Source organism: Topomyia yanbarensis, chromosome 3 (assembly GCF_030247195.1).
Source record: "Topomyia yanbarensis strain Yona2022 chromosome 3, ASM3024719v1, whole genome shotgun sequence".
Classification (NCBI taxonomy): domain Eukaryota; kingdom Metazoa; phylum Arthropoda; class Insecta; order Diptera; family Culicidae; genus Topomyia; species Topomyia yanbarensis.
The window spans coordinates 143,040,012-143,067,673 of NC_080672.1; the positions used below are offsets into that span (position 1 = coordinate 143,040,012).

Below are 27,662 nucleotides of genomic sequence, written 5' to 3' on the forward strand. Positions count from 1 at the left end.
TTATTAAGGTTCAAGTTACCTTTTTTAAGCATGTGTTAGAATTGAACGCTTGGTAGTGTGCGTAGGAAAATTTGTGTTCAGCTTTGCCACCGGATTATCCATTTAAACCTTTTTAAAACTCTAAAAGAAGAATATGAGTCGATTTTTTAGATCACCATGATTCAAATCATGCAAAATACCTGCTGGAAAAACCATTTGCTTAGCTAGATGGTGCTTTTGAAAAAGTGGCTGTGGTTTTTTCATTGCGCAGTTGTGTTGCGTACCCCAGCTCGGTGTGGTAGTGTGACAAAAAATCACAGCCACTTTTTCAAAAGCACCATCCAGCTAAGCCGACGGTTTTTCCAGCAGGTATTTTGCATGAATTGAATCGTGATGATCTAATAAATCGACTGATATTCTTCTTTTAGAGTTTTGAAAAGGTGTAAATGGATAATCTGGTGGCAAAGCTGAACACAATTTTTCTTACGCATACTACCAAGCCTTGAGGTAACTTGAGCCTTAACAGATTAAGGCCGAAGTGGCCTGTGCCGTATACAAAAGATTCTTCCATTCCACTCGGTCCATAGCCGCGCGTCGCCAGCCACGCAGTCTGCGAAGGGTCCGCACATCGTCTTCCACCTGGTCGATCCATCGTGCTCGCTGCGCGCCACGTCTTCTTGTATCGGTCGGATTGCAATTGAGAACCGTTTTCACCGGGCTATTGTCCGACATTCTGGCTACGTGCCCTGCCACGATGCGTCTACGAATCTCTCTGCTGGTATCATTGTCGGCGGTCACCAGTGAGCCCAAGTACACGAACTCTTCAACCACCTCGATTTCGTCGCCACCGATGCAAACTCGAAGCGGGCGGTTCTCATTCTCTTCTCGTGAACCTCTTCCTATCATGTACTTTGTCTTCGACGTGTTGATGGCAAGTCCGACGCGCTTGGCTTCTCTTTTCAGTCTGATGTAGGCTTCCTCCATCTTCTCAAAGTTTCGTGAAATAATATCAACGTCATCGGCGAAGCCAAGTAGCTGAACGGACTTTGTGAAAATCGTACCACTCGTGTCGATCCCTGTTCTTTTTATTACACCTTCCAGCGCCATGTTGAATAACAGACACGAGAGACCATCACCTTGCCGTAACCCTCTGCGTGATTCGAAGGGACTCGAGAGCGTCCCTGAGACACGTACTACGTACATCACCCGATCCATCGTCGCCTTCACTAATCGCGTTAGTTTGTCCGGGAATCCGTACTCGTGCATAATCTGCCATAGCTGATCTCGATCGATAGTGTCGTATGCGGCTTTGAAGTCGATGAACAAATGATGTGTGGGCACATTGTACTCGCGGCATTTCTGCAGTACATGACGAAGAGCGAACACCTGGTCCGTGGTAGATCGTTCGCTCATGAAACCCGCCTGGTACTGCCCCACGAACTCTCTTGCAATTGGTGATAGTCGACGGCATAGTATTTGGGAGAGTACCTTGTAGGCGGCGTTCAGCAGGGTGATTGCTCGGTAATTACAGCAATCCAGCTTGTCGCCCTTTTTGTAGATAGGACACACGACACCTTCCATCCACTCCTCCGGTAAAATCTCCTCCTCTCAAATCTTGGTAATCACCCAGTGCAGCGCTTTAGCCAGTGGCTCGCCACCGTGTTTTAGTAGCTCGCTTGGTATTTGGTCAACCCCAGCGGCTTTATTATTTTTGAGCCGGCTGATCTCCTCCTGGATTTCTTGGAGATCCGGAGCCGGTAGTGTAATGTCTTCCGCGCGTGCTCCCAGGTGCGTTACCGTGCCATCCTCGTCGTCTGCTGCATCGCCGTTCAGGTGTTCTTCGTAGTGCTGCCGCCACCTCTGGATCACCTCACACTGGTCCGTGAGAAGATTCCCGTTTGTATCTCTGCACATGTCGGCCTGTGGTACGTGGTCCCTGCGCGAGCGGTTCAACTTCTCGTAGAATTTCCGTGTGTCTTTAGCGTGGTACAGCTGCTCCATCGCTTCGCGATCTCGGTCTTCTTGCTGGCGCTTTTTGGTCCGGAAAACCGAGTTCTGCCTGTTCCGTGCCTGTTTATATCGCGCCTCGTTCGCCCTCGTGCGGTGTTGCAGCATTCTCGCCCATGCTGCATTCTTCTCTTCGACTAACTGCTCGCATTCGCCGTCGTACCAGTCGCTTCTTCGGTCCGGGCCCACCGTACCTAGTGCAGTGGCTGCGGTGCTACCTATGGCGGATCGGATATCTCTCCAGCCATCTTCAAGGGCAACTGCGCCTAGCTGCTCTTCCGTTGGTAGTGCCACTTCCAGCTGCTGCGCGTATTCTTGAGCCACTCTGCCATCTTGTAGCCGCTCGATGTTTAGCCGCGGCGTTCGGCTTCGACGAGAGCTATGCACTGTCGAAAGTTTTGAGCATAAGCATACTGCAACCAGGTGGTGGTCCGAATCTATATTCGCACTGCGATAAGTGCGGACGTTTGTGATGTCCAAGAAGAATCTACCGTCGATTAGAACGTAACCACAAACAAAATTGATTTTTTATGTTTGTTTCTTTGGAATTTTACCTGTTGAATTTCGAAAATTCGGTTTTGAATACGAAGTGTGAGCCGAATTTAAAATGTCGGAACGTTGAGGCTAAAAAAAGAACAAGTATTTTGCAGTTTATTGAAAAGACATCTCAAGCGATCTATACTTTATCATCAAAAGTGGTCAGAACGCATCATTGTGCATATAGTCTGTTGGCGAGATTTCCGCGTCACATATTAAAAATTCTGTGATGCAGCCAACAGTGTGCTCTTTTATGCAACGCATTCTCTTTTACACGATCATCTTAAATTAAAAAAGATAAAAAATTATAAGTGAAACCATCGCCTGCAGACCCTGAACTTCCCTACTATAAATTAGAAGTGAATAATTAAACAACCAACGTACTAGAGAAATACTTCTTACAATTTAGGTAATTTGCGTTCTCATGAGGTCCAAAATATAAGCAACCATCTGTATTCGCTTATGTTGAAGTAACTAGAAAAAAATATGTTTTTGTTTTTTATTTGCCCAGGTGCCCAAGACCGCCTCAAGGCGGCCTACTTCTTTTATGGCTTTAATGAAAAATCCATTACTTACAAGAATTATCAACATTATTTTCGTTTTTCTCATCACGAAGCCCACCTACAAAAGTTTCTTCAAGCCAAAAAATTTGGGCACTAGAGGGTTAACAAGAAAAATTTGATTAAAATTTGATTATGTCTGGCCCTGGGGCTTTATTGTTACATGATAAGAGTGAGAACTCTAACGGTGTTTCGTCCGCGTTATCGTGAGGGGACATGGCGCGGTAGCTTTTCTATACCGGGACGGAATCCGGACAAACCTTCTTGGCGAAATCGAATATCAAATGGTTTGAATATTCCACACTCTGGTTAGTTTTGTTTGAGTTTCGTAAGCGTCGGGCCGTGCCCCAAAGAGTGCGCATCGATGTTTCTCTCGTTAGCCCGTCAACGAACCAGCACCAGTAGCTACGTTTCTAGGATTTTATCAAACTCTTCATTCGCGTTTCTAACATCGCGTACCATCGATAGCTAGCGGGTAGGCCGTCGTATACGCGGCGGCCTATCCCGCGTACACTTGTGCGCACTCTTTGCCCCACCATATGTTGGGAGGACGCCCGCGAGAGGTTGCGTCTTGTACGCGTTTAGTCTGAGCTTGAATCACGGTATCGAGAATCAAACCAGCCAAGAACCCGTATTCTTCCTCCGGAGGGAACTCTTGTGTGGATTCGCTTTTGCTGGATATCATAGACGCGTAGCTCTTCCTATCAATATTTCGTGTAAGGTCATACGAAACATTGATTATATTCGGTGGCCCTGTTAGCAATGGTAATTACGATTGGCAGATGGTCGCTACCGTGGGGATCAGAGACTACCTATCACTAACCAATTTCGGCCATCTACTGACTACTCCCTTTGAATTGATACCCATATTGATGCTGATTGTCACTGTTGTGTGGTGACTGGAAACCGCCATATTGATTTTCAAAATTGCTTCAATAATCAATTTCTGCCTTCTACTGACGACCTCTTCCGCACATATGGATGATGGTTTTCACTGTTTTGTGGTAACCGGAAGCCAGGTTTCAAAATGGTGTCAATAATCATCGTAGTCTACTAACCACTCTCTTTAAATTGACACACATTGGTGATGGTTTCCTTCGTTTTGCGGCAACCGGAAACCTCCATCTTAGTTTTCAAAATGGCGACAAATGTCCGAAATGGCCATACCGAGATTTAGGGAGCTGTATGGTTTGAAGAACTTCGCATTTCATATCTATCTATGAACCCAAAAGGCTAAAATGAATTCTATCATTCTAAGGTTCTCCTGGAACAATTTTCTGGTGGCCAAGGTTGGTCCAATTTGGTATAGAATTTCAGAAAAATTATAACCTGGTACTGTAGAGGTAATAACGTTTGACACAATCGAATAGGCCACTCTATTTTGCTAAATCTGGGTACGAGTATTTTGGATCATTCTCATGCGCGCTCAAAATAAAGAATGTACGGAATAAAATTGCATCATTCCCAAACTGCTGTAACTTTTCCTCCATTAGGTAGTTTCTTTTGAAATTTTTGGTGCATTTATATCAATATGTATTGTTTACATTGTGTAAGTTTCACTAGAAATTGTACAACCGTTGCGATAAAGGAGCTGGAAGCACAGCAGCGTGCACAAACTTTGCGTACGCACCTAGAAAATTAGAAACTCTCTCGCCGTGCCATTAACAAGAAACTGGGATCGGTTCAATCAATGTCAAGTCGTGTTACGAAACGGTACACAGAACGTTTAACCGTCGATATAGGGTGATGAGCCTATTTGCGCCATGTTTCTATTATCGCCCTACCCATTTGAATCCGTTGGTTAGAGCAGTGTCTGCCATCTTTGTTCAACGCATTGAGACAAATGGTAGCGCAACAATAGGGGCACTCGATTCGAGTTTTCATTGTGCTCAAGCACGAGAATTTTACTGTTTTCAACGCATTTGTTTTATTATATTGGTTCTTAACAACGAAGCAAAGCGGTTGATGTCAATTTTTACGCATTCCATTGATTGTAAGGCAAGAAATTACCGAATTAGTGAGGCACCTTGCTTAGTATGGTGAAAATAGGCTCATCACCCTATAAGAAAAAAAGATGGGTGGGTAATGTCTAGGACATAACCGGAGTGTCGTGACTACTCGTTTGACTTGTAATTCAAATCGAATGATACTCAATGAAATATGTGGGAATGTTTCAAGTTATTCTTTATAATAATTAATATATTTATAATTTATAATATGGTGGTTCTGAAAAGAACCTTTGTTATTGGCGTCTGCGTTGATAGGGGTCTGCTGGATTTCAACAAGCAAACAATGTACATGTATGATAGGTGGGAGTGTTCTGAAGTGTTTTAGTGGAGGTAACAACATAAAATCGTGTATTGGACATTTTACAATGATTCTCATTAACCCTGCAAAACCATGGGGTTGGCAGTAGAGGGTTAAGTTGTTTGGAAGAGATGACAGTTAATATATGATAACTAAAAATATAAAATTGTTCTTTTTTTTTTTTTTTTTTTCAATTTGTTTATTTGATAAGGCACGTATGCGTTAGCTTAAAGGTGCCATTTTTTCATTGTTTTACATTTTGAATTTCTTAAAACTAGGGGGTTACACATTTCAATATTATTTTGTTTTATATAATGAAACTAAAAAAAAAACTTTACAGCTAACTTATACATATAAAAGAGGGTATAATATAATATTCGTAAGATTTGGGGGACGGGTCATTTTATGTGTTCTTTGTATTGTAATTCACTTTATGATTTTTAGAAGGGAGTTTGTAGGAGAAATTAATTATTAACTAAGCGGAACATTTTACAAGCTTATTAACTAGAAATAACTAGAGAGAGTGGTTCAAGATTAAGGGGAATTAATTAGGGCCATTTTAAAGTAGTGGTACTGTTGTGCATTTCTTAACGAGATTAAATATTGATCAACTAAAACTAGAAGATAGCGGGCACATAAGTTTTGGGAAGATATTCAAGGGGAGAAGGGGTGAAGTCATACATCTGTGTATCAGAGACATGGGAGAGAGGGTGGACAAGGCAGAACGGGGGGGGGGGGGGATATAAACTTTCAGTTTCCGGCATCAGGAATCAACGGCCAGGATTACAGATTCGAACGGATGAATCAAGTATTGGGACGCCGGGCGGTTTTCCACGAGCCGGCAGGGGTTCATCCAGACGATTTCGTAGTACGGCTCAGATACGGATCGGAAACACACCGCGCTGCGCGTGTGATGTTGTACTGTAGATCTCGTGTTGTTGGTTCATTCGACAGATGTTTTGTCTCGTCTTGGAGTCGTATCAAACCATCGTTGGGGTACGGTAGGCGGAAGAGGGCACTTCTGGGAATGATAAGAGAAAAGATAGGGGCATTTAAATTTGGATATTGATGGTTTTGAGGAACGTGTATATAAGGGACATGTAGAGAATATCGCGGCTTGCTAGTACATCTCGAACCGGGACATTGGGTGATCTTCCTCGGGCCCGAAGGGAATCGAATAGTTGAGATCTGGCAGAACAGTACTCGGCGCATGCCCAGACAACATGTTCGATTTCGTGATAACCGTTACCACAAGCGCAGATACCGCTATCCACGAGCCCAATACGCCGGAGATGTGCGTCCAGCGTGTAGTGATTGGACATGAGCCGAGACATCACGCGAATGAAATCCCGACCCACATCCATCCCCCTGAACCAAGGTTTCGTCGATACCTTAGGGATTATCGAATGTAGCCACCTTCCCAGTTCACCATTGCTCCATGAAGTTTGCCAACTTTCGAGGGTTCTCTGATGAGTAATGCTGAAAAATTCGCTGAAGCTAATTGGTCTTTCATATATGTCACCTTGTAAAGCGCCCGCCTTAGCTAAAGAGTCCGCTTCTTCATTACCTGGAATGGAGCAATGCGAGGGAACCCAAACTAAGGTAATCTTGTACGATCTTACAGACAAAGCACGCAGGCGCTCCCAGATTTTCCCCAGAAAATATGGAATGTGCTTTCTTGGTTTCATTGAACGGAGAGCCTCGATTGAGCTGAGGCTATCCGAGACAATAAAGTAATGATCGGTGGGCAAAGTATCAATGATCCCAAGGGTATACTGAATAGCAGCAAGTTCTGCGACGTAAACTGAAGCAGGATCATTGAGTTTGAATGAGGCGGTGAGGTTTTGATTGAATATACCGAAGCCAGTGGAGCCGTCGAGGCTTGACCCGTCGGTGTAAAACATCTTGTTGCAGTCGACTTCTCGAAATTTACTATGAAAGATGCTTGGGATCACCTGCGGACGTATGTGATCCGGGATTCCACGAATCTCGTCTTTCATGGATGTGTCGAAGAATACAGTTGAATCAGAAGCATGAAAGAGATTGACACGGTTGGGATAGTATGAAGAAGGATTGATATTTTGTGCCATGTAATCAAAGTACAAGGACATAAATCGGGTTTGAGAATTGAGCTCGACAAGCCTTTCGAAATTTGCAATTACTAACGGGTTCAAGATATCGCATCGGATGAGCAATCGATATGAGAGTTCCCAAAATCGATTTTTCAGCGGAAGGACGCCCGCCAGTACTTCTAAACTCATCGTATGTGTCGAGTGCATGCAACCCAAAGCAATACGCAAACAACAATATTGGATTCGCTCTAGTTTGATGAAATGTATGTTCGCAGCGGAGCGGAAACAGAAACTCCCGTACTCCATCACCGACAATATCGTTGTTTGGTACAGCCTGATCAGGTCTCCTGGGTGGGCACCCCACCATGTTCCGGTTATTGTACGGAGAAAGTTGATCCTTTGTTGGCACTTCTGTTTCAGATACCTAATGTGACATCCCCAGGTTCCTTTAGAGTCGAACCAGACCCCGAGATATTTGAAAGTTGAAACCTGAGCAATAGTTTGACCCATTAATTGAAGCTGTAGTTGCGCTGGTTCACGCTTCCTTGAAAATACGACTAGCTCAGTTTTCTCCGTGGAGAACTCGATACCTAGCTGGAGGGCCCAAGCAGACAAATTGTCCAAGGTATCTTGCAATGGTCCTTGCATATCGACGGCTTTGGGACCTGTAATAGAGACCACACCGTCATCTGCAAGCTGCCTTAGCGTGCAGGAATTGACAAGACATTCGTCAATGTCATTCACGTAAAAGTTATAGAGAAGGGGGCTTAGACATGAGCCCTGGGGAAGACCCATGTAGCTAATTCGTGATGTCGATAAATCACCATGCGAAAAATGCATATGTTTTTCAGACAGCAAGTTTAGCAAAAAGTTGTTTAGAGTCGGTGAAAGACCATGCTGGTGCAGCTTCTCAGAAAGAATTTTGATAGAAACTGAATCAAAAGCCCCCTTTATATCTAGGAAAACTGATGCCATCTGCTCTTTGCTAGCATAAGCCATTTGAATTTCTGTTGAGAGCAACGCAAGACAATCGTTCGTCCCTTTGCCTTTGCGGAAACCAAATTGTGTATCTGACAGTAAGCCATTTGCTTCAACCCAATTATCGAGGCGAAACAAGATCATTTTCTCGAACAACTTTCGGATACAGGACAGCATCGCAATCGGTCGATACGAGTTGTGGTCGGAGGCTGGTTTTCCTGGTTTTTGAATGGCGATGACCTTCACTTGCCTCCAGTCATGAGGGACAATATTACCCTCAAGAAACTTATTAAATAAATCCAACAAGCGTCTCTTGGCAGAGTCTGGCAGATTCTTTAACAAGTTAAATTTGATTCTGTCTGGCCCTGGGGCTTTATTGTTACATGATAAGAGAGCAAGTGAGAACTCCACCATCGAAAACGGTGTTTCGTTCGCGTTATTGTGAGGGGACGCGGCGCGGTAGATCTTCTGTGCCGGGGCGGAATCCGGACAAACCTTTTTGGCAAAATCGAATATCCAACGGTTTGAATATTCCACGCTCTCATTAGTACTGTTTCGGTTTCGTAAGCGCCGGGCCGTACTCCAAAGAGTGCTCATCGATGTTTCTCTCGTAAGTCCGTCGACGAACCGGCGCCAGTAGCTACGTTTTTTGGCTTTTATCAAACTCTTCATGCGCGTTTCCGCCATCGCGTACTGTCGGTAGCTAGCTGGCAGCCCGTCGTCCCGGAAGGTCTTATACGCAGCGGCCTTCTCCGCGTACACGTCTGAGCACTCTTTGTCCCACCATGGATTGGGAGGACGCCCGCGTGAATTCGCGTCTGGTACGCGTTTAGTCTGAGCTTGAATCGCGGTATCGAGAATCAAGCCAGCCAGGAACCCGTACTCTTCCTCCGGAGGAAGCTCTTGTGTCGATTCTACTTTTTCGGATATCGCGGACGCGTAGCTCTTCCAATCAATATTTCGTGTGAGGTCATACGAAACATTGATTGTATTCGGTGGCCCTGAACCGTTAGCAATATTAATTACGATTGGCAGATGGTCGCTGCCGTGGGGATCAGAGACTACCTTCCACATGCAATCTAACCGCAGCGATGTCGAGCAGAGGGACAGGTCTAAGGCGCTCGGACGCGCTGGAGGGGCAGGAATCCGTGTCATTTCACCCGTATTCAAAATGGTCATATTGAAGTTGTCGCAAAGCTCATGGAGTAGGGTAGATCGATTATCGTCGTGAAGGCAACCCCATGCCGTGCCGTGGGAGTTGAAGTCACCTAAAACTAGCCTCGGTGCGGGGAGGAGTTCCGCAATATCGCAAAGCCGTCGGTGGCTAACTGAGGCTCTAGGGGGGATGTAGGTGGAAGCAATGCAAAAGTCTTTGCCTTTAATTCTGGTTTGGCAAGCGACAACTTCAATGCCTGGTGTCGAGGGGAGGTCGATCCGATTGAAAGAATAGCACTTTTTGATCCCCAAAAGTACTCCTCCGTAAGAGTCTTCTCGATCCAAGCGAATAATATTAAAATCGTGAAAGTGTAGGGTTATTTCTGAAGTGAGCCATGTCTCGCATAGGGCAAATGCATCGCATTTCAAATTATTTAGTAAGATTTTAAACGAATCGATTTTCGGGATAATGCTTCTGCAATTCCACTGTAGAACAGTGATTAAATCCTTGACCTCGTTCGATGAATTAGCCATCGAAGGATACAATCGCTGAAAGGAGGGGCCATTTCGCAGTGAACTGCATCAAGAATGTTTTTACTGCGGGGAGAAAGCTTATCAAGATACTTTTAAGGGGGTCAGAAATGTTTAACGCTGTGAGAATACGGTCCACAATGTCAGAGAAATTTATTAAGCCAGCACTGTTTTCTTTCTCTGGCTGAGATATGGGAACACATGGGGTTTTTGATGTTCCTGGAAGTGCTGGGAACTCCTTTTCTGAGCTCAGGTTACTGAGACCGGGAGCGACTTGCTTCGGTTTTGCACCAGTACTTCCTTGAGTAGTTATTTTAGGGGGACCATGAAGAGACACCTTCTGGCCTTTACGACGAAGCTTGGAAGAGGAAATGTTCTTCCTTTTTCTACTACTTCTAGGCACAGCAGAAGATGTTCCCTCCTGGGGTTCATCACAGTCGCCTTCGTCAGTAGACAAGTTGGTATAGATGTTCGTAGAGACAGGTGGCGTAGCTATCTTAAGCATTTCTGCAAAAGATCGCTTAGAGCGTCCCTGAAGGGAACGCTTAAGATTCTCCTCGCGCTGTTTGTACGCGGGACATGAAGGAAGATCATGTGGGTTTCCCCCACAGTAGAGACACTTTTCGACATCTCTACCACAGGAATCATCCGCATGATTCCCACCGCATTTCCCACAGCGGGCTTTATTGCTACAATGGGAGGCTGTGTGTCCCAATTGTTTGCAATTAGTACAGTTCATGACCCGCGGCACAAAGAGGCGAACAGGTAGACGAACCTTGTCAAAGAGGAGGTAATTGGGCAGGGCAGAGCCGGCGAAGGTCACCCGATAAGAGTCTGAGTTGACGTATATTTTCTTGCCGTCAGCTGCGACTGATGCTGAATGCAAACGTTTGCATTCCAGTATCTTCACTGGCTTAAGCATGGGGTCTTTGAAACAGCCAGTCCCATATTTTAGCAGGTCCTCGCAATTCAGACTCGAATCGGAAACGACCCCACTGACTTCAACCCTGCTAGCTGGAATATACACCCTGTACTCCCTCGTAAAGGGCTCGTAGCCAGCAATATCATTTGCCTGAGTTGAACTGTTAACAACCACCCGAAGCTTATCAGGGCGAATTTTCGATATTTCTGTCACGGCCGAATACCGGTCTGTCAGAACGCGAGAAATCTGCAACAGATTCAAACACTTTTTTTCTTTGGTCCGAAAGAAGATCACAAATGGCCCGGTGGCCGTGCTCGGATATACCTTGAGCCGGGGAGCCGATTTTATTTCGACGTCCATCTCACCTTGAGATGAACCGCCGTCAGGGGAAGTCATTTTTGCACGGGCCTATTGCCCAGTGCACGTTATTAAGACAACCAAGAAGGGGAAACGAAAACTAATACTTAGCTTGTGTACGTAACGGTATCCAGACGGCTTACTAGAAGAACACTCTTTCACTTCACTGGCCGGCTAACGGTACTCAGAAACAGAAACACAAAAGAAGGGAAAAAATACTGAAACCTCAACTAGGCGTAGAGTGTGTAAATAACCTTGAACGCGGATTAACACTATTTGTCGCTATAGAGTGTACGGACCGATGACAAAAGACTTCTATCTCGACTGAGTGCTCGATAACGAATGTTAAAAAATTGTTCTATAAATTGCAAAGTTATTTCCGCGTTGACCTGAAAATTTGTCATTTCATTCATATAGGATCAATCATTGAAATTATGTCAATTTATGCTTTGCAAGAATTGAAATAACTTCGAAGTGTGGTCACGACACCCCTGTTATGTCATATACATTACCAACCCATCTTTTTCCAATTTTCATTCGTCCTAATAAGGACGGTTTGTAGATAACTATGTTGATACAAGACGAGAATCTTTTGAAACGATTCAAACCTTGCCGACGATTGTTTTACTGCGTGCACACATATGATCATTCCCCTTTCGCAGCTCACACCGAATGAGCACGCTTTGGATCAAGGCGTTCTTATTTATTAACTTTTCGGTGCAGATGAAAGGCCCTCCTGTTGTTCGATAAATGAAAATATTTTCGTCATTCGTTTTGGTGTAGCTTTCGCTTAGTGGTAGAGTTGCTACACTCACTAATTTTCTTGGAAAGATTTGCAAAACCCTTCGGGTTTGTAGATTAATTTGAAAAATATTTTCTCATGATTCACTGGTAAAAGTACAGAATTAACAAGCGCAAACTTACTACTAGTTAACAAAAGAAACTTTCTAAATAAATTCTTTTTCCATTTTGCATTCGTCCTAATAAGGATGGTTTGTAGATAACTATGTTGATACAAGACGAGAATCTTTTGAAACAATTCAAACCTTGCCGACGATTGTTTTACTGCGTACACACATACGATCATTCCCCTTTCGCAGCTCACACCGAATGAGCACGCTTTGTATCAAGGCGTTCTTATTTATTAACTTTTCGATGCAGATGAAAGGCCCTCGTTTTGTGCGATAAATGAAAATATTTTTGTCATTCGTTTTGGTGTAGCTTTCGCTTAGTGGTAGAGTTGCCACATTCACTGATTTTCTTGGAAGGACTTGCAAAAGCTTCGGGTTTGTAGATTAATTTGAAAAATATTTTCTCATGATTCATTGGTAAAAGTACAGAATTAACAAGCGCAAACTTAATGCTAGTTAATAAAAGAAACTTTCTAATTAAATTCTTTTTCCATTTTGCATTCGTCCAAATACGGACGGTTTGTAGATAACTATGTTGATACAAGACGAAATTTTTTTTAAACAATTCAAACCTTGCCGACGATTGTTTTTACTGCGTACACACCTATGACCATTCCCCTTTCGCAGCTCACACCGAATGAGCACGCTTTGCACCAATGCGTTCCTATTTATTAACTTTTCGGTGCAGATGAAAGGCCCTCCTTTTGTGCGATAAATGAAAAAACATTTTCGTCATTCGTTTTGGTGTAGCTTTCGCTTAGTGGTAGAGTTGCCACATTCACTGATTTTCTTGGAAGGATTTGCGAAAACCTGTTATTAAGGTTCAAAATGTACGTAACGCTTTCGCTAATATGCACTACTATCGCTTTCTCGCTCGTTCTCGTGCCGTGCATGAGCCTTTCCTTTCCGTCCGGTTTCTAATGGCATAACCAAAACGAATATGCCGGCTTTCCCCCACCAACTACTCTCGTCAAGCAACCCAATACGAATAATCATAGAAACAAACATGTAGTGGACCTATATTTTCATCATTTTATTGTTCGGTTGGTGCACCATATTGACGGCTCTGTGCGGGATGGGCTGAAAATTTTCACATTTCCGAGTCGTTTTCGAAAGATTTTTCAAAACACTATTTTTCCGTTGATAATGAATGTCCTACATATTTCAAAATTTAATACAAAATTGGTACAAATATTTTCGACAAAATGCCGAAGAAATTGATTAAATCCATTCAGTACAACAAAAGATATAATTGTTCAAAATCTTACATCATTTTTCTTCCGAAATTTTGAAATGGAGCCCCTATATTGAAAGGTAAGTCGTTAGTCACGACAAAAAGTGACCAAATTGGAGCGTGTAGTCTAAGTTTTCAATAAAAATCCCAACAGTTTAGTGAGAGACGTGGCGAAAAAGACGTGCATTTAAGCAAAACTTTTGTATAAAACAAACAAGTGGAAAGGACTACATACGTGCAAAGTCCAAAAGGCACCGAATCGTGAATAACGACAAAATACAGTAGGGGGAATCACGTGCGCGGAAGCTTTACACTCAGTTGTTGACGAAGCCACATTGTCTAATCAAGAATGTCGAGACTTATGTGAAAGCAGATTTTCGACAACTTCTTGTTATAAAGCAAAAAATCTCTAAGTTTTCCAAAAATATATGACTTGCAGGCAAATTGCTCATGTGGAATGCGGAGTACCAACCGAAACGGTCAATAGGCAGGTGCAATTGAAAGAATTCTTCCAAAAGCGTCTACTTTCACTTTTGAGGTCTCATAGTGGCCCTACGCTTTTCTAGCCTGATTCAGCCTCGTGCTATTACGCGAAAGATGTTCTGGAGCGGTACAAGGCTAAGGAGGTCAATTTCGTGCCAAAGGACCTCAATCCCCTGAACTCACCAGAAGTGCAGCCAATTGATAAATACTGTGTCATCACGAAACAGGCACTGAGTCAGCATCCTAAGAAAGTGCAATCGAAAGCAGAAATGAGGGGAAAAAGGATTTCCACACGCAAACAAGTTGTCTCAAACATTGTACAAGATCTTATGAGCAGCGTTAAAGGGAAGGTACATTCGGATATGATTATGACATTGAATGTAACGAGTATAGAAAAAGTTTAATAATATGTTTTAGTTTATTTCCTGAAAGTTTGAAAACAATCGGTTAAATTAATGAATTTTGAAGAACCTTTTCTTGTGATGCAATTTGATTCCATGCACCCTTTATTGCTTCGCTGATCTACGCTGTAAACTACATGAAAAATGTCAAAAGCACAGTAGAGGCAACATTCCGTATACACATAGCTACTAAATGAGGATTGTTTTTTTCAATGCACGATTAAAAACTACGCAAACTTCAAATCAACCGAGTTTTAAACGTTCCACCTTTAACTTTAGGGTGCATCCATAAAATACGTACCATTTTTTGAGTGATTTTCAACACCCCCTCCAATCGTAGTATTTCATCACAAACCTCTAGATACCCCCTGGTAATGATGTAGTTTGACAGTAACCCTACCTCCCCCCGCAAAAAATGAAAAAAAGTAAAAAACGAGGCAAAAAAAAAAAGCCACGTAGCATTTCATGACCCCCTACCCATCTGTCGTCACACATCATCACAAAATAGAAAACTCCCCCATATAATGCTACGTCAGTTATGGATGAACCCTTATGGATTTCTTCTGCTTACAAATTATTCTCCAGTGTCTGTGAGGTGTTGTGTGGTAGTGTATTCAATTCTACGAATATAGTATTGCCGAACTAAAAGCAGCTTAATATTACGTACACAATATAATTGATCGCAATTATGGTAAGTTTTGTGCAAATATGACGCTAGCCCATCTGGTTTATCTAGCCTATCGCTCTAACAATGACCGTAACAAGCAATCTAGCAATGAATTAACTCTTCCGCATAGTAGTTTTAAGTTAAAAAGGCAATTTCGAAACAACGTTCAATTCGAGCCAACATTGCCCAATCCTAGCAACGGAATCAAGTGCCAAAGAGCCACGAACTCAGTCAGAGACAACAAAACTGGTTTCATGAATGAAATTATGCGGAAAAACTTTTCAAGCATCACCCACAGCGCATCGAGTGGATATTATGAGAAAGGAAAAAAGCAATTGGCATTTCCCCAATATACGTCTAGATTTCAATGCTTCAAGGACGACGATTTACCAACTCCCTTCGACACCTCTTCCGCCATAACTTCCTGAATATGCATTTCTTGGCGGTAGCCCCACTCGAGCCAGTTTCTTCCTTCCGGCCATTATACCGGAAGAAAAATGTGCTTAATGTGTTCCCTTTTTATGAGCCCGGCCCTCCACTATTGCACTGCAGTATTTGACCTCTCGCTAATTTTGTGCGAAGAACATTTTGGATTGCGTCTGATCTAGGTACAAAGTGTAACCAAGGACGACACTACCTACGCATTCTGCTACCTTCGTAACACTGTGACTCATTGGGATTGAGACCCGTGCCACCTATGCTGGAAGCGAAGGGAAGGCTCTAACTATGCACTGCCTGTTCCACGGAAGAGTGTAAATAGCTCATGAATTATTTATAAGCAACGTTTAACTGGTCTAGTCCGCGGAATAGAGAAACCTTTTTTCCTGGACACCACTTCTGTTAAGCATGTGTTTAGTAGGGTGGGTCCGAAAACTCGACTAAGTCACGGTGCTCAAAAGATCCATCGTATAATGTCGGAGCCCATATTTGGTGTGTTCTCTTTAATGTCACAGATATGATGACAATTCGCATATTGCATTTACATGAAGAACAGCAGACAACATCGTTTACCCAACTTGTTAGTTGCTAGTTGTAGGGCTAACCAGTAGTTTATTCTTCCCAAGTTCCTTTAATTCAATGTTGCCAGAATACGTCGCCTAATTTCTATGCTAATAGCTTGTATCATATGCGGCTTGGAAATCTATAAAAAACGCGATGAGTGGGTTTGCTGAATCGAGAATATTCGCTCTGTAAAGACACGAGCATCATAAAGCTTGCTTGATAATGCCCTACAAACTGACGATACCCTAGGAATTCTACGAATTTGGTGATAAGCGGTAACAAAGAGTATTGAAGCGCACCTTCTAAGCGGCGCACGGTAGTGTAATTACTTGGTACAGCAATTCAGCTAATGACTCTTTTCATAGATAGAACACACTACTGCTTTTATCTAATTTTACGGTAAAGTCTCTTTCTTCCAAATCTTCATAATTATTCAGTGGATCTGGCCAATTTTTCTCGTCCGTGTTAGAACTGCTTGTATGACAGTTGTTTAAAGCCAACGACTTTATTGTTCCTCAGCCATCCGACCTTCTCTTGAACTTCGAGCAGATCCGGTGCGGACTTAGAAACTTGTTGTTGTCTTCATGTTTCCTTAGGTTAATTCTCAACATATACTGTTTCGTCATTTAATTTTGATACCATTAAATTTTTGAATAAAACCAAGAATTTGTGAATATTAAAGAGTTTGAGGGTAAATAAAGATGTGACCCTTCATATATTCTAACACCTAACATCGGTTTATTGATCGCATAACTGATGAGTATTGAATAAGAACATAAATTTATATTTTAGAAGCCCATGCGTATATTTCGTGTGCTCGCGACTAAAACAGTTTATGTTTTTTCGGTCAACCCTATGGACACACACACATTGAACTGTTTGAAGGTCCAACTTTTCCTGCCTGCACCAGGGCTATGAATGGATGAAGTACTGAATTAATATCGCTAATACGGCTAACACTGCGACAAAATCAGAATGCATGAACAAATGTCGTTTGTTCGTTGAGCCTATTGACATGCTAGATAATTTGGAGGTCAGTTTCTGTTCGTTTATAGTGGCGGACTGGTAGCTGTTCGCTGGGAGGTTGATAACCGTAATCTTTCTCCAAAAATCCAACCGAAATCTCATGTGACATCCGGTGACTAAATCTAAGAACTGATTCGCTGAGTGTCTGGTTTCATGGAGGTCGACAGCAAAAGTTTCTTCTTCACTCTTGGTCCTTTAAAGTATTGTTTTGTTAAATTTATAGAATAGTTTCTTTTCATTTTTCCTATCCCCCACTAGAGTAGAACATAGCAAAGATGGCAAGACGGCATTTCGACTTCAAAATCTTGTTTCAAAGTCGTCAAATAGGGTAGATGCTCCTTTATTCATCTCATTAGTAGCGCATTTGAGCGAATATAAGAATATTCACATAGACACTTTCAAAATAATTTAAGTTTTAAGAAATCTTATATAGACATATAGACAATCGATCAGCGAAGTTCAAAAATTTTCCTAACGTTTAATTCATAATACGATAGGATACACATTACCATGCCGATCATTTATTCACTGCTAGGAACATTATAGCGAACCAACAATCACATATCAATAGTAATTCTTCAAAAGGGCTAATGAGACTTTTGTAAACAAACTTATTTCGCTCATTATTCCGCTACCGAGTTGAATTTCATGAAAAATACACATGAATCAACATCTTTATCCTTGGTAGAATCAATTTCAAATGTTTTCTATGTTGAAATGATAACAAATAAGGAGAAATCAGCAAAACAAAAGTTTGTTTACAAATCTTATTAGCCCTATTCAAATGTTGATATGGATATATTGTTTTGGTAACCATGTCCAATAAAAAACCTGTTTTCATCCACGGTGCGATTGTGCTTTTCTAATTTATCCAATCTATGATTTATTAGCTAATTATGTTTGGAAATGGCTATTATTTTCTTATTATACTTAGCACGTATCCAAAGACTATCACGAAAGTGAACCCTGACACACTTTAAACAAGTATAATATTTAATTAGCTTAATCAGTATGAGTTCAATGTTATCTTCATGTGATCATATTTGAAATGCGGCAGGAATGGGTTTGGAAGTGGAAGGGGTGGGGGCTAGTAGAGTTAGAGTCGAGGATATGTCAGAAATTCTTTATCTTATTTCGGTATGCGAGGCGAATGAAGAGAATGCATGTGTTAGATTGGTCGAAGTGGGGAGGGGGGGGGGGGGGGGTGAGAGTGTGATGAAGGTGTAAGGTTAAGAGGGCATGCAACGCTCAACTTCAATTAAAGTCTTGGTTTGAGAAAATTGGTTCAATCATCGCCGGAGAATCGATATGAGTTTAACTGAGGAATAGCTCGGAAACCGGGACTTCCCGAATTGTCGATAGAGGACAATGTATCCAATAACAGTTAATGGGAATACTGTATCCAAAATCCAGTCCAATAGCAGTTAATGGGAATACTATATCTTTCATATTAAATCAAATTTGTAAAAATCTATCAAGAACTCGCTGGGATCATAGGTGGTAGAAGCTACTTTAATTGGATCATTAATGATCTAAACTTGCAAATCTAAGTAATGTTGCACCCATTTTAATATATATTACATCATTTAGACATCATGGTGTTACCAGTTTATATGGGGATTTGCTGTGTGACCGTACTCTTCAACCCGTAGCTCCGGATGTCGGATCAACTAACAATTCAATAGCAGTTTATGGGAGCGTTATACCTTTCATTTAAAACTAAGTTTATATAAATCGGTTCAGCCATCTCTGAGGAAATTGTGTGAGTTTAAATAACCCACAAACATATATACACATACACACTTATCAGGATCAAGGGTCCAATGACGTCGAAACGTGTGCTGACAAACTGAAAATTATCACGAAGGGTCTTTTCCCGAAGCACGACCCAACATGGCCGCCTAAACAGTACGTTGATGCAGACGGTGGAAATGCTGGTGACAATCTGGTGAGTCTCCAACAACGAGCTCCTTATAATGGCAAAAAAGGATGCTTCCTGATGTACCTGCATCGGTTTTGACACGCTTCGTCACCCCTTTGCCCGGAGTGTGTGAATGTGCAAGAGACACCGAAACACATGGTCTTCGAATGCTCTAGGTTCGAAGAAGTCCGAATGGGTAGGGTATGCCTGGTGTGACAGTGGAAATCATCGTCGAAGAGGTGCCACAACGAGCATACCTGGGACGCTGTCAACAGAGTAATTACGAGTATACTCTCTGAGCTGCAGAAGGGCGAAGGGACCAACAAAGGAGCGCCATTGGCTAGAACACCGCCGTGAAACCAAAAATCGGGTTTCGGGACAATTTCCGCCGTCCGAGACTGTGTAGACTAGGACCACCCCCGGGGACCAGTTGAGTAGTACGCGACGTTGCACCGAGTTTGGGTCATCGGGGCACCAGCGAACCGGACGTCAGGCTTCACCGGAATGGCCGGACCGACCTCGACACCCTAGCGAGTAGCTCGTGAGAAGATTAAATCCACCGCCGGGTATTAGACCGAGTAGACCGCGTTGAACAGCTAGCAGTGGGTCGCACAGAGGAGTAACTAGACCAAATTTCTGGCCAATAACCAAAATATTTTTTTAAATTTTTTTTATTTCGTTACATTTTTACAAACCTAATCTGCTGAATAACGTGGCAAAATTAGTAGTATGTCAAAAATTGTTAAAGATTTTTTGCATGGATGTAAATGGTGATATTTGAAGTGTTTTTTAATCATTTTAATTATATATCCAGCAATATCGGTTTCTAGTGATGATGGCTGTATTAAGTAAGACAATATTATTACAAACATAGTTGAACACAGGCATCTGTATAACTTTAGACTAAAACCAACTGAAAATAGTAGTGTTTCTTTGCATTGCAATAACTTTAAAAAATACGTTGCTTTAACATTTTATATAACATTAAAATGATAAATTAACATGATAAAAAAGTTACATTATACGGCGAGATCCGCAAAGTTGCTGAAGCAGTATTACAAAACCAGATTCCAGCTATCCGTAAAATATTCGAACTCTTCCGTTCTTGTCCGATCCACAAATTGCAAGCGATTTAAAAATATTGAAATTTTTACTAATTTGAGTTACACCAAAATACTGTAGGGCCAAATACAATGTTTTTCAAAATGTATCTCTATGAAAATATGCACAGGTGTCCCTTTTCATCTCCCTTCTCCACTGATCAGCTGCAACTGAAAAAAAAACAAATGTATTCACCTTGAAATTATTAGTATTCGTAAGGATATAGAAAATTGACCTCTGCACTGCAATAGCAGCGAAAAATAATTGTGGCCAGGATTTGACACCAGTTACTCCTCTGTGGGTCGTTACGAAAATGGGAGCTAATCGGCTCACGAAACAACCACCGGTACCAAGAGAAATTCTGTTGCCGAGGAACTCTCAGTTGAAGTAGGATAATATCCGAATCGATCTCGATAAAGCCGGAAGCTACATGGCTCAAAACAGCGGGTATCGGTATCGGGAGAAATTCCTCCCTCCGGAAACTATCGGTCGGATTAGGGTGAGTTCACCGTCGGAGACTATCCGATTAGATCGTGATAAGGCCTGAAGCTCAATGACTCATGGAAACAGCACGCTCACGGAGACGAGAGCTAAATGGTGACGTAATAGATGGAGCAAGCAAGAGCGAAAAGAAGAGTCGAGGGTTAAAGCTCAAAGGTCGAGCCATTTCATGAACCAAGTGAGGCTCCGAGATAGATCAGAAGAAAGAGGTGCGACTAAAGCACAATGAGCCCCTCACGAAGTCATACCTTGATGTAGCTCCTTGGGAAAGAGCGGCGGGAAAAGATTAAGGAGTGTTTTAGTGGTTAGGCACGAACGTGAGTCGTGAGCTCCATATAGTGCCAATACACTACTGGCCAGGCTTTTGAAGCTTTATAAACCTTACTATAAAAAGACACACACACATGCACACAGACATTTTCCAATCTCTACGAACTGAATCGAATGGCCTCGGTTAAGAAGTCGAATTTTAGAGTGATTGCATTACCTTTTTTTATATGAGAAAGGCAAAACTATCTCATTATTTCCTCATTTTAAAACAATTGTAATTTGTTTGAAATTAAGTAAAGAATCGTTCAGTATACAGTTGTCGAATGCTATCAAAACGTGCGATTTTTGAGTGGTGCTTCAGGAGTTGATTTTAAGTGATTTGTTGTGCTAGGAATACTTTTTTTGATGGAAGTCCCCTCTTTTGGTGTAATTTGAATTATGATTAATCTACCTTAATGTCAAATCGCTAAATTATTTCTGCAACCGTGCAAGATAAAGTCTTGATATCAAAAATAAAGCTATAGTAAATTGCACTATGAATAAAATTGCTGAACATTCAAACTCTCCAAAATGAAATAGATGCCAATTTTTGTGAGTGGCACTCAAAACCGACTTTTTTCATTATAACTGTTTCCTGTAATTTTTTCGATTTGCCAAATGTGCCAAAATTTATGAAATTATTAAAATACAGATATTTGCCAAAGGCGTAAATATATTTTACTGCGAAACTTAGTAGTTATTGAATAAAGCAGATAAAAATGCCGCCATTTTGAGCGCTAATAACTAAAGTATGGGGAAATATGTGGAAAATATTTCAACTGTATGAGAGATAGTAAAAAATCCTACAAGAAAAAATACTGGTTAGAACGAGCATGCACGTTCATGTATATAAAAACCTTTCCGGCAAAGCATGTTTTGTATTTTGCAACAAAATAAATAGAAATTTTTCTAAATAACTCTTTAGTGATTTTTTCTACTTGTAAAATATTATACAAAATTATAGGGAGCATAAAAATACACAATTGCAAAACAATGGATATTTTCATATTATTGTTTCATATCTACATAAGATTTTTAACAAGAGAACATAACATAGTATACCGTTAGAAAGGTTTATTCTTCTTCTCTCCAGAACAATTAAGAGATTGAAAATCGTTTGTCTATACTGTGCAAAAAGCTTTCCGAAAAAGAAGGTAGTTTAATTTTTTGTTTCAGTATAAATTGTGACGAAATTGTTTTTAAATTCCCCATTTTCATTTCTGTTGACATTTAAAAAACTTTTTGATGAATAAATACATCTTCAAAAATACGCAAAAGATAATTTGTTTCTCTTGTTGTTTTCATGTTAAAAAAATCCCAATCAAACACCTTTTTACGAGCCCCTGGTGAGGAGACCCGCTTAATCCATTTCCCGCGCGTGGAATGCTGCACCACCAGATATGACGTGTATGTCGTTATAGCTTGATTAAACATATTTGAATTAGTTATTGTATTTAATGAACAAGTCATGGATTTAGCTGTTTATGTATAATACATTACAATTTGTTAACTTAACAACTGTTAACTGTTCTGTCGTATTCATATAAATGCCGATAAAAACAAGTTTTGTTCGTTTATTTCTAGTGGTGAATTGATTAAACAGCTTGTTTAATTGGCTACAAAATCTTCATACGGTAATTTGATGTCGAGGAAGAACGGTAGGAAAAGATGACACAACGTTTCAGATATTAGTGCGAGATCTCTTGTGATTTATGCCCGGAAGGCAGAATTTCACATACCATTTGACTCGGCTCAGTGAGATTGGATAATGCATATATCTGTGTGTATAGGTTCTTTTGGTTTCCACTAATAGTGGCTCTACCACAACTGAATCACTCGCTCTGTTTAGTTTCTTTGTTTCATGAGTAGAATTTCATAATTTCATTTCAGGAGACGAAATAACTATGGTATTATAAAGTTCATAACTACATACAATAAAATCGATAGATCACACAATATTTGCAAGGATCAATCCATCAATCATGTTTGTTTAGCAACACTTTTGACCTTTCTTTTGTGTACATAAAGTGTTCTTGCAAGTCTGAGTATCGTTAAAGTATACGCCCCTTAACATTGCCTTAACTCTAATGACCAACGTACTAATTTCGACAGTAATTGCTCAAGAAATCTATCTATTTCAATGGAAAAAATAAGAAATTTTTTTCCAATCATTTTTGTTCTTATAAAATCAACGCTTCATTACGTCAATTACACCACCAAAGGCAAAAAACAGAATACCAACCTATGCATGTCATGTTCTAAGGCAGTATATTGCTACGAGTCAACAATCAATTTTGGGCACTTTTCACAGACGTTTTGACATCGTCATTGAATGACTACGCATGTGTTTTTTTCCGAACAAGAAATTACACCAAAAGTAACGTCCGAAATGCCTGGGACGGTCCGGTTGAGTCTAAATGCTTTGTTCAGTATCGTAGCTGGGGTCTTGAAGTATAGGACGCAAATAGACATTTGTGATTTATGGTAGTCACAATTGAATGGTCTCCTAAATCGCGACCAATGGCATACGTCAGCCTATATACCAAATCACTCCCCTGACTGGATTATCGGTTACCCCTCTGTCTCAGGTGAATGCCACCGTTACGTGTGATACTTTTCCGTTGGCATATGGGATTAGATATTTTGGAGCTATTTTTCGACGCACTGTTTCCTGCCGATAAGACTCGACCCATTGTTCCTATACATGTTCCATGTTCGTGTATTATTAGGGCAAGACGGGGTAATAGGCTCCCCGTAATGAAGTATTATCATCTCTAATCCCCAAAACGTCAATCACAAGAATTTTATGTACAATACAGGGTAATGAACATAGTTTCGCCATGTTTCTGTTATCACCCTACCCGTTGGTTAGAGCAGCATCTTTGTTCTACGCATTGAGTCAAATGGTAGAGCTAAAACTCAAACACGACCATTTCACTGTTTTCAGGGTATTTGTGCTATTATCTTAACTACGAAGCAAAGTTATTGATGCCAACTTTAACGCATTCCTTCGATTGTAGGCCGAGTAATTAATGAATTAGTGAAGTACCCTCCCTAAGAGGGCGAAATAGCACTTTATCTTACTTTAGCAAGGATGTTTCTCTGTTATGGCAATCGTAATGCTTCGCGAATATACCATGGTGACTCAAAATCTGTCGGTCTCTAAACCCGGCCGCCTTGACAAAAATTACAGCACTGCACTGTGCTCGCGTTTAATAACTATTTTATCAGAATCAATGGACTTGCCAAAGTATATTGAAAGCAAAATATTATTTTGCACTGAATTTTTAAGCAGAATATTTTCTATAAATTGTTTTGCTGTATTGTTTATTTTACATTACATTTCTAATTGAATATATTGGGTGTTCAGCCACAAGTGGTGACTTATATTTTTGAGCAAGAATCCTTCAAATAGGCTCTTCCATTATTTTATTGGGCAGAAATCACTAGAAAATTTGATTTTCGAAGCAGGTTCTTATTTCATAACTGACCTGTCAGGTTTTGATTTAAAAGTGATTGAATTTTGAATCAGTTCTAAATAGAAAGACGGATTGTATTTGATTATAATTCGGGTCGCGAACGGTTGTCAAACTTTAACAGGGACAGTTTATTTTTCCAGGAATGTTGTACACCGGGGGCTCATTTTGCTACGAAGTGCATTTTACCCCGTCTACCCCTATACGTTTTCTATGTTATAGACCGCCTCAACAAATGCTAGTTTTTTTCAATATTATTGTCTATTGTTCTATTATCTTTTGGGAGAAAAAGTTTCAAACGGTAGCTAATTATTTAGTGACTAAAAGAGTGCAATTTCTTAAATTACAACTGTTTTAAAAATTTATGTATGTACTATGTATTAAATGAATCATGAAACTTTTTTCTATCTTTTACTTTAATTCAATGGTCCACCTAATACAACCACTTATTGAGATCCCAGGCAACTGATAATGCGAAAGTGGATGAATTAGGTTGAAAATGCCTATTTCACGTGCTTTTCCGATGGGTGGGACGTAGGTCAATGTAGCAGTTCGCTGTACTATCTCCAGCACCCTTAGCATTGTGTGCATGTTAATGTGCGTTGTGCAACCATGACGAGTTATTTCATGCATTGATTTAACGTTGTTATAACACTAACGTGTTCGTTTTATTGTCAGGGAATTGTTGGTCTTGAACAGCCACAAAACATTAGTGAAATCCCGCTGATTGGAGAATGAACAATTCACTAGTATACAAAATAAAAATAAAAATCTAAACTTCAACATTTCGTCGCTGTTGTGCTATCTTATGACAAGCGCCATTTTGTACATTTCGAGAAAAACGATTTTTAAAGTTTGAGATTGAATATCTTGAAGCTTATAAATGGTATAAACAATTCAAAGAAGACAAATGATGCTTCTATCTATTCTGCATTAATCTCTCGAATATTACGAAAATCGGTTAACTACATTGCGAGTTTTCTTTAAAAATGTAAACAAAAGTCGGTCTAACACGTGTCATAGGTGTGTATTGATGACAAAATTTGTATGGCATGTCATAATCGCGCACGGAAAATTTTCCATAGAAAAAAATCATCAATTATTAACTTTTATTCATATCTTTGGCTCCATTTGGTCTATAAACAATCGGTGAGATGCATTTTGAAGGAAATGAGTCAGGGAATCTAGAAAAAATAGCTATTTTTGGTTACAGTGTTGCCAAATATGCTATATTTCCAGTTTAAAACATAAATTGCATTTTTCTCACAGTTCGTGCATTTTTGTTTCGAAAATGATTATTCCATTGTGTTTATCAGATAGTTTTACATATAAAAACATCTCATACATACAGATAATTAGAGCCAATTTCCAGATACAGTCATTTGAAGCAAAAAATTAAAAATTTCTCAGCACGTTTCTGGCTATATCTCAGTAACCAAGCAGAATATCAAAATTCTGTAAACGCCACTTTGTAGAGATTTTTTAGACAAGTAATGTGGCATATCTAACTCAGTTTACCCCAAAATGGCGTTTGCCATAAGATAGCACAACAGCGACGATTTGACCTCCATTTTGCATGTAAAATCGCTTGCTGAATCCGAAAATGAAGTCCAAAAAAATTTACGAAGGAACAGTTTTTTGAATTTTAATATAAAAAAATTAAATTCACCTATGAATTAAATAAAATAAACAAACACTTATCTTCGGCTATAATGCATCGATTAAATATTATTATGTTGAACTAAGGCGCATGAATTGACTTTTGATCGTCTGAACACTTTATTTTTGTGTGACGCTTTATTTTTATGCCTCTGACGTTAGGCCATTACAAATCTTTTTTAAAAATTATGTCCAAGTGCAAATTTTTTTCTGAAGGCGGGGGGGGGGGCAAACAAAAAATAAATATTTATTTTAATAAACACAATTTTTTTTTCTTTTTGCATTTTCTTTCGATTGTTCTCGTGGACGTTTCCGCTGGGTGATTTCGTATAGCGGGGTTGAGCTATTTGTTTTACTAGAAAAAATCAAGCAAACATTACTGAATCAATCAAAAGTTCACATAGGAAAGGGATGCTAAAGTTTTCGTTTTAAATAATTTTCCCAACAGTGCAATTTTTAAATTCCCAATAAAAGCTTGAAAGTTCTCTAAGAACTTAATGTAAACATTTAAGAGTACTTTAAGGTATTAACTTTTGGTTGCTTGAATAGTTTTCGTTCCGTTGTGGCGGCACATGGACCGACTGTACACACAAGGCATGAAAATCGGTCAGGTGAACCTGCTTGATAACAATGTACAGAAACAGGATTGCAACATTTCACTTATGGACTTTTGGAAAACATTCTGGAATGAATCCAAAGGTAAAGTGTGCGTCAATGAAATTATTCATCTCAGATATGGTTTTCTCTGATATTTTTTTCTATTGCTTATTTCGTATACAGTAGCCTGGCGAACGTACATCCTGTGCATACTATACTTTTTCGAACTCTAGTGGAAACATCAGCTTTGGTTTATCGCTTGTGCTTGAAGACTTGTAGATTTGTTTGTTTGGTACATGATAGTAATTCGGCTCGGTTCCGTGTACATCTTCGAAATCTTTGCATTTTTCTCCATCTTGTTGCGCAGTAGGTAACCACATCAGATAAATTCATTTGATAGTCATACGGATTTATGAAATGTATAGCAATCATCAGTTCATTTTTTGCCTTTTTCATATAAGGAAGACTGTGCAATCACTCTGAAATTCGACTTTTTAAGCTACACCCGGAGTGTCGAGTGTCATATACCACTAGATTCAGTTCGTCGATATCTGAAAATGTCTGTATGTTTTATAGTATGCGGTTAAATAGCTTCAAAAGTGCATTGGCTCTAGGTGGGATTCACTTTTGTGCGTAACCGCTACTAATAGTCCTTACTTCTCTTGCTTCCTTTTGTTCCACGAGACTGCATCGAAGTGGGGAGGCTGATTCAGTCTTAAGACAAAATGATACATTAGAGCGGTTTAGCTCCGAACACATATCCGGCTAATCGCAGTGGTGAACTTCCGTTAGCCATTTGGCTCCCGTTTTTGTGAACGATTTAGTTCCTGTTTTCGCGAGCCATCTCAATTCCTCGTCGGAAGTTCTCCCGATACCGATGCCTGTTGCGTGAGTCATTTAGCTCCTAGTTTTGTCGCAATTTTCTCGCATAGTCCATAAATCCTACTCAAAGGGCCAACCAGTACTTGG

General features: G+C 40.5%; 2 protein-coding genes across 4 annotated transcripts in view; one reads left to right on the plus strand and one right to left on the minus strand.

The window, feature by feature from the left end:
* LOC131689015 (elongation of very long chain fatty acids protein 4-like) overlaps positions 1–27,662 on the minus strand; it is a 295,570-nt gene that overhangs the window by 172,065 nt on the left and 95,843 nt on the right. The window lies entirely within an intron of this gene.
* LOC131689011 (glycine receptor subunit alpha-2) overlaps positions 1–27,662 on the plus strand; it is a 182,300-nt gene that overhangs the window by 88,920 nt on the left and 65,718 nt on the right. The gene's annotated exons all lie outside the window — the stretch shown is intronic.